This window comes from Glycine max, chromosome 19 (assembly GCF_000004515.6).
Source record: "Glycine max cultivar Williams 82 chromosome 19, Glycine_max_v4.0, whole genome shotgun sequence".
Classification (NCBI taxonomy): Eukaryota; Viridiplantae; Streptophyta; class Magnoliopsida; order Fabales; family Fabaceae; genus Glycine; species Glycine max.
The window spans coordinates 31,712,067-31,726,825 of record NC_038255.2 but is presented as its reverse complement, the minus strand read 5'-3'; positions in this window follow the sequence as shown (position 1 = coordinate 31,726,825).

Genomic DNA, 14,759 nt, shown 5'->3' with positions numbered 1-14,759 from the left:
CATTGTGATTTAAATTCATTTGTGCAAAGATTAATTTATTTACATATGCTGCAAGTTTTAGTTTCATGTGAATTGTTTGCCCATTGCAAAGTTTGATTTAAAATTGAATTATATAATAATAGCAATCATATGTATATAACTGGAAGTGGGGCTCCAATTTGAGTTGTGTGGAGTGGATTAATTTTAATAATAAACCTAGGGTTCCTTGATGTTATCTTTTATGTTTTTCATGAAAAAAAAAACAACAAAATATTCTATTGAGGTTAATGGTTTTCTTGGAGTGAATTTGTAAAAAAATGCTGATACTTAGATGCTTCCCTTGAAGGTGTAATATATGTGTTTAATTTGTTAATGATCCTGCATATTTAATTGGTAAATGGATGGTAGCTGAAAAAAAAATATTCTTTTCAAGGTGCAATAATATATGTTTAATATGATTGATCATTGAAAATATTATAATTGTGAGTGCAGCACCGGCAATACTGATACGCGTAGTTCTTGCTTTTATTTATATTTATATTCATACTAGATTCTGGAAGTTGTATATGCTTGTGAGTTACAAAGAAAAAAAATAATATATCAAACCAATTTAGTTGACTCATTGTATACGTGCTTGTGGTCCATATCCTTGCTTTTCAGTTTTATATAAATAAAATAAGATTATAGAAATTATTTGTTTTTCAAAAACAAATTAAATATTGTTGTGAAATTTTTTTTCCTGTTATATACGTTAATAATTGAAAATAGTTATTGTTACATATGTTTCAAAATTAATAATTAAATAGTAGTTACGTTTTAAACATTGTTACTTATATTTCACGTTTAAATAATTGCAAATGTTATATATTAATAATCAAATATTTGTACAACATGTTTTAAATACTTTTGCTTTCTCAATTATATATATATATATATATATATATATATATATATATATATATATATATATATATATATATATATATATATATATATATATATATATATATATATATATATTTATTGTGTGATAATAATTATTTTATTTTATCGAATTAATATATTTTGAGCATTAAGAAATATTGGAAGTATAACAAAAAAAAAAGATTTGGTATTTTATTTATTTTTGTCTTAGTATATCCCAAGTATGCATTTTCACTATGATGTATAAAGATAATAATAACAATACTAATAACAGTAAGAATAAATAAAATAAGGTTGTTATAGAAATTATTGTTTTAGAGTGATTATTTTTGTTACTTTATAAATTAATTGTTGTAAAAGTTTTTATTTTATTTTATTTTGTTGAATTAATATATTTCAATTTAATTTGTATTTTGTTATGTCAAGTAAATGTTACTATTGAATAATATGTGTAGGGTGCATGAGATGCGATAAATTATTTTATTATGAAAATGTGATAGAGATGATCTGTAAGTGATAATCATTTGATACGTAATGGATTGTGAATTACATGACTCTTGAGATGTTGTATGTTTTGAGTTGTGAACCATGAATTATGTAATCACACAACTGTAAGACTTTTTAAGGGCGACGAGTTAATGCGCGATGAGTTGTGATGGGATCCACTGTGGGAACCCGACGAGTTAATCACTTGAGGCGCATTGAATCAGGAGGGAGAGACGCTGACGGACTCTTCAGAGTGGATGCCTTGGGGGTCATCCGGTATAAGTGCTCCTTATAACATCCCAATTTTCGTAAATTAGATAAAAAATGATTGTTATTTATAAATAAATAGAATTTAAAAAAAAAATGATGAGATTTTATAAATAAATAAATAAGGAGATATAATTATTAATTAAAATAATGATTTGAGAGAAAATAAAAAGGGTATTTTATTTGTTTGTTTGATAGAAAATAAAATAAAATTTGTTTTTATAAAATAATAAATAATAAATAAATAAATAGAGTAAATAATAGGTCGTAAATGCCCCTAACTATAAATAGCAACATGCTAGGTCAGTTTTCAGACTAACTCCTCAGCCTTAGCCTTCTCTGCCTCACAATTTCGTTTTTCTCTCTTCTCCCAACACCCTCTCTTTTTCCTGTAGGCCACCTAACCTGTCTCAGAAAAATGACGATCTCGGACTCATTCACCGTTGGATCATTGTGAAATTTGAGAATCACGTTCGCAACCCAATTCCGAGAATTCTCACCGTTGGGAATTTCGATAATATGTCTGAGCAAAGAGAAATACCTCTCGCATTGTAGCATTTTCCTTTCCCGCAGAAACCCAGACCTATTTCGGTAAAACTATGATCTCGGTTTAGTTAACCGTTGGATTTTCATGAAATTTGGATATGTTGTTCAAAATTTAATTTCGCACGCTTTCACCGTTGAGATTTATGAGATAATATTTTTGGAGGGAGAAAAATAAATCGCATGAAGACAGTACAAGTGGAGGCTTCAATCCCTTCTCTGTCTCTTTGACGTTTGGAAACTCTATCGGAGCAGCAGTTAGAGGAAAAAAATTGGAAGAATCTCAGGGAACCTCTAGAGATGCTGCTATCGCTGGCTGAAGACACGTGAGCCCGCTTAAAGGTAAGGGATGAGTTATTCACAATTGGGGATTAATAAGAACATGTGTAGGGATCCTTAGAGATATCAATTGGAATGAGTTTTGGAGTGTTTTTGTAATTTTCATTTTATCTTTATAATTATTACAGTGAATTATATTTGTTTGATGAATTAGTTGATGTCCCAATGAGAAATGGTTGTGAGATTGATGTGTTCTTGTGTTGAGTGTGAACCCCTTAGAAAAGTTAAACTCTTTTTATTCACGTAAATTATATTTTAAATAATATTATTCAATGACTTATTTTATACAAATTATTATCTTGTTCTAATTTTTCTACGACGATGATCAACATGTTATGTGTATATAATTATTGTAATACTATAATAATAAATTAAAGAAAATGGTAAGGTTAATGCCTAGTGATAATTTCTTTTGATGTAATATTAAATTGTTATAGAAATCCTTTGATTAAAAACAATGTAGTTTAATTTACTATATACATTTACATATATATGTTATGTAGCATGCAAATATTATTATTGTGTGATGCGTATATGAGTTATAAGGTGAAATAAGTTATTATAATGGTATTATAATATTATTGTGAAGATTGAGTAGTACAAAGTTGAATGTGTCAATTTGCGAGATGCATGTAAAAATGAGATGGTTGATGTGATATTATGAGATGTTAAATTATGGGCATGATATTTGATTGTGGATAAATGTGTGTGTTTGACACTTGATGTAACAATAATTATATTGTGAGCTATGAATTATACAATAATCCGACCAGTGTTATCTTGAGAAAAACATTTATGCGCAATGTTTAAGAGAAAGTGTAGGTTTCCTATTCAGGAACCAGTGTTAAATTGTAGCGCAATGTGTTAAACGTGTTTGAAACACGAGTGTGAGGTCGTGAGTATTGTATAATTCATGAGCAGTGCTTATAAATGAAATATGTGATCAATTGTGGAATAATATGTTGCCTTGAGATTATAATATTGTTATTGAGATTGAGTAAAAGTGTAAAGTAGAACAAGTGTTGAATTGTGAGATACGTGAAAACATGTGATGGTGGATTGTGACATTATGAGATGTGAAATTGTGAATGAGTTTTGGTTGTGAATAAGTGTGTGATTCACTCTTGATGTGACATTATTTGTGTTGTAAGTTGTGAATTGTACAATAACCTGACCAGTGTTATCTTGAGAAAAGTGTAAATGCACAGTGTTAAAGAGAAAATGTAGGTTTCCTATTTAGGAACCGGTGTTAAATTGTAGCGCAATATGTTGTACGTGTTTAAAACACGAGTGTGAGGTCGTGGGTATTGTATAATTCACAAGCAGTGTCTATGTGCTAAAATGATTTTAGGGGTTGGACCTGAATCAGGAGGGAGAGGCCCTGACGGACTCTTCGGAGTGTAGGCCTTGGGGGTCATCGGGTTTGAGTGCTCCTTTAAGCCTATGCTGATCCCATATGGTTGGAGCATTCTCGCAAAACATCGTGACCCTGACTGGTCTCCCTATGATCTTACTTAGTGAGAGTGACCTGACAAACTCATTGTGTGGTGTGTCTTGTTATGTACTCCTAAGCGCCCCAGGGTGGTTTTTCACTAACATGGTACCACATTGCATATAGGCTTGAGTCTTAGCATAACTGTCTCATGTGTTTGCTAATTGTTCATTATGAAATTGATGTGTTATTATGTCTTAATCGGAGTGTGTGATTCTTGTGTATTGTGATTGATGATTGAAAGGTGTAATTGATGATTGAAAAGTGAATTTTGAAAGACAAAGTGATGAAATAATGTGAGATATGCTAAGTAAATTGTATTTGGCTACTATATGTTGTTTTGTTTCTCTCTAGTAGTTAGGAATGTGATAAATCACTCCTGGTTTGTTGTTTGTGTTTGGATTCTGTGATGATCGTGAACCTTGTGTTCGGGGGAACAGATGGCTAGGTGAAGTGCTTAAAGGAACCTTGTGCTGAAGGACGTCGGGACACAATGTTCTGATAGGATGTGACAGTGAGGCATAAGTTTTATATTAATTGCATAATGTTAGTCTATTTTATTTTATCTCACTGATTTAACAAAATATTTTTGTAAATTTTGACGGCCTTGTTTCGAGTTGAATATATTTTTAATAAGTTTTAATTGATAATAATGAAGTGAATGTGAACCTTTTACCCGTGTGAATTTGGTTACCGATATTTTTTATATATTTTATTTATTTATAAGTCGGGGTAGAGGGTGTCACACTCCTATAAGCCTGTGCCGATCCCACATGGTTGGAGCATTCTCGCAAAACAGCGTGACCCTGACTGGTCTCCCCATGATTTCACTTAGTGAGAGTGACCTGACTTACCCATTGTGAGGCATGTCCTGTCATGTACTCCTAGGCGCCCGACGAGGTTTTTTACTGAAAAATGGTACCACATTGCATGTAGGTTTGAGTCTAGAGTATTTGTTGCATAACGCATGTGTTTGACTTTCATTGGGTTAATAATTGTGGTTTGATGTTATTTTCTGGAGTGGATGAACTTAAATGGATGTGCATAATATGTGTGATTTTGTGAAATGGTGTTAATTATATAAATTCAGTTGTAAGTATTATATGTTTTACATGCTCTAATATTTTATTATATATGAATGTGATAACTCATTCCTGGTGTGTGTTTGTGTTTGGACTGATTGCCATTTGTTCAGGTGAGCCATCATATGATGAATTCCATGTTAGAGCCGGAGAGACTTAATATGTGATAGAGACATGCTTTGATAAGTGTGACATTGGGGCATAGGAATTACTTCGCATGCTATATTTTTCGTAAACAATATAGTTGAGTTATGTTTTCTATTTTAGTTTTTTTTATTCATTCAGTATGGACGACCTTGTTTTGAGCCGGAATAACTTTGTTGTTTTTATTCGAACAATTTCTACTATGTTTTCATTAAGTGAATGTGAACCCTTTATCTTTTGAAATCAATTTAAAGTCAATATGTTTAAAATAAAAAAAAATAAATTCTGCATGATTTTATTTCCTTGTATTTGTTATTTGTGAGGGTAGAGGGTGTCACATTTAGTGGTATCAGAGCCAGGTTGAACCTTTCGGCCATGTGTGTTATGAGCTTTCTGTGTTTCCTTGTGTACTCTGATGCGTTGTGTTTGTTTTGTTTGATTAGAAGTGTACTCTATTGTGTTGATATATTTTTTTTTTCTTTTCAAAGTTTTGTTACTTGCGTGACATAGGGAGTAATGACGGGGAGAAATGAACGAGAACGACTCCTTACCGAGGCCTTGAACAACTTGGCGCAAGTTATGGCTAATCAGGGATGCGGTGGAGGAGCAACTATGTACCATGGTTTAGATCGCTTTCAGAGGAACAACCCACCTACCTTCAAAGGGGGTTATGATCCTGAGGGTGTTGAGGCTTGGCTGAGGGAGATTGAGAAGATCTTCCGGGTGATGGAATGTCAGGACCATCAGACAGTGTTGTTTGCTACTCACATGCTAGCAGATGAGGCAGAGTATTGGTGGGAGAACACTCGCCCACATTTGGAGGGAGCAGGTGGTGCTGTTGTTCCATGGGGGACCTTTAGACAGACTTTTCTGGAGAAGTATTTTCCAGAAGATGTGAAGAATAGAAAGGAGATGGAGTTCCTTGAGCTTAAACAAGGAAGTATGACGGTGGCAGAGTATGCAGTGAAGTTTGAGAACCTTGTAAGGTATTTTCCTCATTATCAGGGGGAAGCTAGGGAGAGGTCCAAATGCGTGAAATTTGTCAATGGCCTACGACCAGAAGTAAAGATGATGGTAAATTATCACGGTATTCACAACTTTGCACAGTTGACCAACATGTGTAGAATCTTTGATGAAGATCAGCGGTAGAAGGATGCTTTTTACAGGAATGCCAATGCTAGTCATGGGAAAGAGAAGAAGCCTGTGACTCATAGTCGTGCTAAGCCATATTTTGCCCCTCCCGGGAAATATGGAAACCATTCTAGGGGACAAAGGACCAGTGGAGGACATCACCTAGCTGGTGGGAGTTCTCAGTCAGTTAACAGAGTGTCTCAGCCTGCTGGTGGAGGAGGTGATGGTGCTCCTGTTACACTTGCTACGCCAATCCGGTGTGCTAAGTGTGGTAGGATGGGTCATTTTACTTGTGAGTGCCCAGATAGTGATGTGACTTGTTTCAACTGCCGGGGTAAGGGCCACCTCAGTACCAGTTGCCCACATCCGAGGAGGGAGAAGATGAGTGGAAGTCTGAATAACCAGAACGGACGACCAAAGACCACAGGGAGAGTGTTTGCTCTTAGTGGTGCTGATGCCGCACAGTCTGATGATCTCATTCAAGGTATGTGTTTCATAAGTCAAGTTTCGTTGGTTGTATTGTATGATTCAGGTGCGACCCATTCATTTATTTCTCGTGTCTGTGTTGAAAAACTTGCCTTGCTTGTGTCTTCCTTGAAATTTGACTTGATTGTGAATACACCTGCTAGTGAGTCAGTTTTAACTTCTGATGTGTGTTTGCAATGTTCTGTCTTAATTTCTGATAGACAATTTCTTATTGACTTAGTTGTTTTACCTTTGAGTCAGATTGATGTTATTCTTGGTATGGACTGGTTATCTTCCAATCATGTCTTATTAAATTGTTTTGAGAAATCTATTGTCTTTCCTGAGTCTGGTGTGAGTGAAGGTGATATGTTTTTGTCTGCTAACCAAGTTGAGGCATCTTTAAGGAAGGATGCACATGTATACATGATCTTAGCTAGTATGAGTGTTGAGACCAAAACCCCTGTGAGTGATATACCATTGGTGAGAGAGTTTCCAGAGGTGTTTGAGGAGGTGTCAAGATTACCACCTGAGAGAGAGGTCGAGTTCTCGATAGACCTAGTGCCCGGTACTGGACCCATATTCATAGCACCTTATAGGATATCTCTTGTAGAGTTGAGTGAGCTTAAGAAACAGTTAGAGGAACTCTTAGAGAAACAGTTTGTGAGGCCTAGTGTGTCACCCTGGGGAGCACCGGTGTTGTTAGTTAAGAAGAAGGATGGGACTATGAGGCTATGTGTAGATTATCGTCAGTTGAATAAGGTAACGATTAAGAATAGGTACCCTTTGCCTAGGATAGATGACTTGATGGACCAATTAGTAGGGGCTTGTGTGTTCAGTAAGATAGATCTTAGGTCAGGTTACCACCAGATTAGAGTAAAGCCTGAAGATGTTCCGAAGACTACCTTTAGGACCTGTTATGGTCATTATGAGTACTTGGTTATGCCTTTTGGTGTGACCAACGCCCCTGGTGTGTTCATGGATTATATGAATAGGATCTTTCACCCCTACCTAGATAGTTTTGTAGTGGTCTTCATAGATGATATCTTAGTGTATTCTAAGACTAGAGAGGAACATGAGGAGCATTTGAGAGTTGTGTTGCAAACCCTTAAAGACAATAGAATGTATGCTAAGTTGTCCAAGTGTGATTTTTGGCTAGAGGAGGTGAGCTTCTTAGAGCACGTTATATCTAAGGGAGGGATAGCAGTAGATCCTTCCAAGGTAGAGGCAGTGATGAGTTGGGAGAGTCCTAAGTCAGTGTTTGAGATTAGGAGCTTTCTTGGCTTAGCAGGATACTACCGTAGATTCATAGAGGGTTTTTCTAAGCTTGCCTTACCTTTGACTAAACCTACTCATAAGGGTCAAGTTTTTGTGTGGGATACCCAATGTGAGAGTAGTTTCCGTACCCTTAAGGAAAGGTTAACCACTGCACCACTTTTAGTGTTACCTGACCCGAGTGAACCTTTTGTGGTGTACTGTGATGCGTCCAAGATGGGTTTGGGTGGAGTGTTTATGCAATGGGGGCAGGTAATGGCCTATGCTTCTCGACAACTTAAGATACATGAAAGGAATTATCCCACACACGATCTTGAGTTAGCAGCCATAGTTTTTGCTCTTAAGCTTTGGAGGCATTACCTTTATGGATCTAAATTTGAGGTGTTTAGTGATGATAAGAGCCTTAGATATTTGTTTGATCAAAAAGAGCTTAACATGAGGCAGAGGAGATGGTTAGAGTTCCTTAAGGATTACGATTTTGAGCTTAGCTATCACCCAGGTAAAGCCAATGTAGTAGTTGATGCCTTAAGTAGAAAATCCCTTCAAATGTCTGCTTTGATGGTTAGAGAGTTGGATCTCTTAGAGCAGTTTAGAGACATGAGTTTGGCATGTGAGATTACCTCTAGTAGCATTAACTTGGGTATGTTGAGAGTCACCAGCGAACTCTTGAGCGAGATCCGTGAGGGTCAGAAGTCTGACCCATTCTTGTCAGCTCAGTTAGAGTCCATAGTTGCAGGGAGAAAGAGTAGTTTTAGAGTGGGAACTGATGGAGTCTTGAGGTTTCAGGATAAGGTGTGTGTTCCCAGTGTACCCAAGCTTAGGAGAACGATCTTGGAAGAGGGCCATAGAAGTAGTCTGAGTATCCACCCGGGAGCGACTAAGATGTACCAAGACCTTAGGCAGATGTTTTGGTGGTCGAGTATGAAGAAAAAAGTTTATGAGTTTGTCCTTGCATGCTTAGTGTGTTAGAAAGCTAAGATAGAACACCAGAAGCCTTCAGGGAAGTTGCAACCTTTAGAGATACCTGAGTGGAAGTGGGATAGCATCTCCATGGATTTCGTGGTGGGGTTACCTAGAACCCCCAAAGGTTTAGATTCTATTTGGGTTATTATAGACAGGTTGACCAAATCTGCTCACTTCATCCCAATAAACATCAGATATTCTTTAGAAAGGTTGACTAGCTTGTACGTCAGTGAGATAGTTAGACTACACGGTGTTCCTTCTAGCATAGTCTCTGATAGAGATCCCAGATTTACCTATAGATTTTAGGAGAGTCTTCATAAAGCCTTGGGGACCAAGCTTAGGTTGAGTTCTGCTTACCACCCACAGACTGACGGTCAAACTAAGCGCACCATCCAATCCTTAGAGGACCTTTTGAGAGCCTGTGTGTTAGAGCAGAAGGGTAGTTGGGATAGTTTCTTACCCTTGATAGAGTTTACATACAACAATAGTTTTCACTCCAGTATAGGTATGACGCCTTACGAGGCATTGTATGGTAGAAGATGTAGGACACCTCTATGTTGGGTAGATTCCAGTGAGAGCATTGCCTTAGGACCTGAGGTAGTTCAGTAGACCACTGAAAAGGTCAAGTTGATCCAAGAAAGAATGAGAGCAGTCCAAAGTAGGTAGAAGAGCTACTATGATAAGAGAACAAAGGATCTTGAATTTGTTGTAGGTGATCATGTATTTCTGAGAGTCACTTTGTGGACTGGGGTTGGCAGGGCGTTGAAGTCCCGTAAGCTCACACCTAGATTCATTGGTCCCTTTGAAATCCTAAAGCGTGTCGGTCCAGTTGCGTATCAGGTGGCTTTGCCACCATCTCTCTCAAATCTCCACAGTGTCTTCCATATCTCTAAGCTCAGAAAATATGTCCACGATCCGTCGCACGTGATCGAGTTGGACACTGTCCAAGTGAAAGAGAACTTGACATATGAAACACAACCATTGAGGATCGACGATCGTATGGTTAAGCAGCTAAGGGGGGGGGGGGGGGGAAGAGATTCCCTTGGTCAAAGTAGTATGGGGAAGTGCTTCAGGCGAGGATGCCACCTAGGAACTAGAGGGTCAGATGCGTGATGCATATCCTACCTTATTCGATACTGGTAAGTTTTGGGGGTGAAACTTTTTTTAAGGGGCGTGGAATTGTAACAGCCATAACTTTTAATAAATAAATAAAAATTAATAAATTAATAAATAAATAAAAGTAAATAGGTCATAATTTTCCACTATATAAGTCAAATGTTAACCTAGAGCAGCTTTTAGAAAACACATTATGTTCCTTTCTTCTTCTTCTTCTGGCGCACAAGAACCCTAATAGAACAACGGGAGGAGGAGCTCTAGAGAGCATCAGAGACGCCACAATTGCTAATGGTGAACGTTTGAGCTACTAAATCGAGGTAAGTGATGAGTTTCACGCTTGGGGATTAGAATGAACATGTGTAGGGATCCCTAGAGGATCAATTTTTGGGTTATTTTGGGGTGTTTATTAAGTTTAATTATGTTTTCATGTTTAATCGTAGATTGAGTGTGTTTGATGAACCAATTGGTGTTCTGATGCGAATTTGTTGTAAAATTGACGTGTTCCTGTGTTAGGTGTGTACCTTAGGAATTAGAATTCTTTATAATTAGCATAAAAATTGTGTGGTAGTGATTTTGTTTATACTAGATATGTTGGCCTTTCAATCTTGTTTATTTTTATTTTTTTTTAATTTTTTTACACCGCAGTGCATACACGTATAGATATTGACACTCTTATTTCATAAACTTCATATTTTATTTTGCGTAGCTGATTTCTCATCATAAAATTAACATGTGTAGCAATTATTGGATAATTGAATTGACTAAAATCATTTGAATAAATTAACTAAAGTTGTATTCACATTATAATTAGACATTTTCTTGATGACGAATTAGTTAAAATATGTTTAGAATATGGGTATACATGTTTTTCATATAAAACAATATATATATATATATATATATATATATATATATATATATATATATATATAATTGTGCACTAATATGTTATATATATTTGTTTATAAGTCTTGAAGTTATGTTATTTTTATTATACATTGTTATCTAATTTTTAAGTATATTTTGTAATTAGTTAAATTGTAGACATGAGATATGATTGTGAATGAGAGTGTGATTGATATTTGTTGTGATATTACTTGTCTTGTGAGTTATGAGTTATACAGTAACTCGACCAGTGTTTATCTCAAGAAAATTTTTATGCGTAGTGTTAAAGGAAAATTGTAGGATTCCTAGTCAGGATCCTGAAGGGTTGAACTATAGCGCAACTTGTTAAACATGTTTGAAATATAAGTGTGAGGTCGTGAATATTGTATAATTTATGAACAGTGTCTGCGTGCAAAAAAAATTATTTTAGGGATTGGACCTGAATCAGGAAGGAGAGACCCTGACGGACTCTTCGGAGTATAGGTCTTGAGGGTCACTCGGTTTGAGTGCTCCTTTAAGCCTGTGCTGATCTCACATGATTGGAACATTCTCGCAAAACAGCGTGACCCTGACTGGTGAGAATGACCTGACATATCCATTGTGTGATGTGTCTTGTTATGTACTCCTAAGTGTCCCAATGTGGTTTTTCACTGATATGATACCACATTGCATATAGACTTGAGTCTTAGTATAATTGTTGCATAACGCTTGTGTCTGACTTCCATTGAGTTAACAATTGTGGTTTGATATTATTTTTTGGAGTGTGTGAACTTGAATGAATGTGAATAATGTGTGTGATTTTATGAAGTGATGTTATTTATACAAATTCAGCTTTAAGTATTATATATTTTACATACTCTAATGTTTTAGTATATATGAATGTGATAATTTATTCTCGGTGTGTATTTGTGTTTAAACTGATTGTCATTTTGTTTGGGATATGAGATAAAAATACAGTATAAATAAACACTAATCGGAATTTTGATACGAACCTAGCAAAGTTAACTATAGAGACAAATTTTTGGCATCCCAAGGCAGGTATAGTGGAAGGTAATGGGCATTGGTCAGGAACATTCACCAAATTTTAATTGATGGCAGAGCATGACAACATGAGAAGCCATAGATTTACCAAGTCTTCTCCAATAACCTCATATTCAATTTGCAAAAGATATCCCATAGCAACTAAAATCTCGTTAGTAGGCAAAGTACTAGATATCTCCGTCCCGTTGGTTGTATCAGTTGGAGAAGTGAAGTACACTAGCGAAACTAGTCATCAGTGTATTAAATATTTTCTTCAAGAAATTAAGACAAGCTCCTCCAAATGTGTCTTCGGTTCTCACATAAACTTTGTCTTGCATACTTGAGTAAAGCATGAAAATCCAACAACAGGGGATTAGCATCTACTTCAACTTGAATATAGGCATTAATCTTCAGCAAAAGGGGTTCCATAATCAGTACAAAAAAATTGAAAAGTGAGTTTTGAAGGTCTGCAAAAATATTATTTGAGCTACAGTGTTTTCCTGGCACTGGTTGCCTTGAACCATCTATTTCTCCACTGTCTGGTGCCCTTCATCCAGTTTGAATTTTCTTGTTGAATTAACATACAAGTGAAATAACAAGCCTAAGCTACCCATTGCCATATCATTCTTCTTAGCTATAATTTTGTTTAGTACATCAAATAAATGTCTAGCATAACTCTTAATAGTTGCCTTTGAGTCATTTTACTTATCATCACATGAAGCATCATCATTTTCTGAAACATGCAAGCTTAAAAACTCTAGAATATGCATGTGATTAAACAATCCATGAGAAAGAACTTCTTCCACCGCCTCCATTAATCTCGACGCGCCCAAATGGGATTACTTTCATTAACCTGAAGATGCAACTCGCTTGATAAATGCAACAGCAGCTCAAGAAGTTTATCCACAAAGTTATGAAATCATTTCTTAGCTAGTTGGACCCTCAACTTAGAGAATGGCTGAAGCACCGACCACAGAAAGCGTAGTGCATAAGCACCCACGTCGCTGCCATCATTTTGAGTGGCGAATAACTGTTGAGATTTCGCTAATGCTGCATCCATGAAAGTAGCACAGACAATATTTAAAAAAAAAAATGCAAACTTCGATGTGAACCATGTAGCTGCAAAACTTCTACTTTTATCATAATAATACATCCCACACAAAATACATAATAATACATCAAAGTTTAATAAGAATGGTGAAGTTGAAAAAAATGTCCTAAATATATCACTATTCAATGCACTTTTTGAGTAAACCAAACATAGAATATCCACAAGTTAAAAGTGAAAGCTAATAACTATATAGCTAATCTGACGCACTAAAACAGTTTATTGGTTCATTATGAATATTTATTGAACTTTGGTACAAATGTTCATCCACAACAAAAGCATCTAGATTGGTTCATCAGAATGAAAATAGCTTTGGATGCTGCAAAAGGTCTACAGTATTTGCATGACAAGGCGAATCCTCCAGTCATCTACCACGACTTAAAATCGTCCAACATCTTGGTGGACAAAGAGTTCAATGCAAAACTCTCTGATTTAGGACTAGCAAAGTTGGGACCAACAGGAGACAAGTCTCATGTCTCTTCAAGAGTAATGGGTACTTATGGATATTGTGCACCTGAGTATCAAAGAACTGGTCAGCTAACTGCAAAATCAGATGTGTACAGCTTTGGTGTTGTTTTGCTTGAATTGATCACTGGAAGGAGAGCCATTGATAACACAAGACCAACAAGGGAGCAAAATCTAGTTACTTGGGTGAGTTTCTCTATTCATGTTCTGTGTTATAAATGGAGCAATTTGAAGTGTTTGATAATTTTGTTGAAGGGTACTATATTGATTATGACTCACTAGCAAAAGTTTAAAATTTCACTCTAATGAAAAAGTTCAAGGATGACCACATAATTTAATCAAAATTCCATAGTTTGTTCAGGGATTTAAATGGAAGAATTGTGCAACCTTTTATACTTTCACAAGCTGTTGATTTAATTCTTTTATAAGGATAATAAGATACCAAATTGTTTCATTGAAAACAATTCTTGCTTGACATGAAAACTGTCTTATAGAGAAATGTAGTTTGAATATATTCTTCGATATTGGCAGAAATTTATTATAAATAATTTTTTTTTTTGTGAATCTCATTTTTTATTTAAAGAGTTTCACTAATAATGTTATAATTTCTAATAAATTTTAATGAATGATCAATAGTGTGTTATTAGCCCTCTTCTTTTGTAGATGCAGATTCATTTTTAGAGCATGCTATAGAAGTGACTTAGGACATAAACTCTAGAGCCATATGAATTCTTTTTCTCTTCAATTTGATGATGCAAATTACAATTGCACTAATTCTTTTGCTACCAATTAAACAGGAATATCCAGTATTCAAGGATCCTCACAGATAATCAGAGTTAGCAGACCCCCTTTTGAAAGAAAACTTCCCAATGAGATCTGCATCAAGCAGTGGCAGTAGCAGCCATGTGCCTCAATGAGGAGCCATCAGTGAGGCCCTTGATCAGTGATGTTGTCACTGCTCTTACATTCCTTGAAACAGCTCCAGGGAGACAACATATCACAGGAATTGCACCTGCTTACCATGGTAGACATACCATAACCACCAAACTGCTTACCAATTAGGCATTTACCAATACAT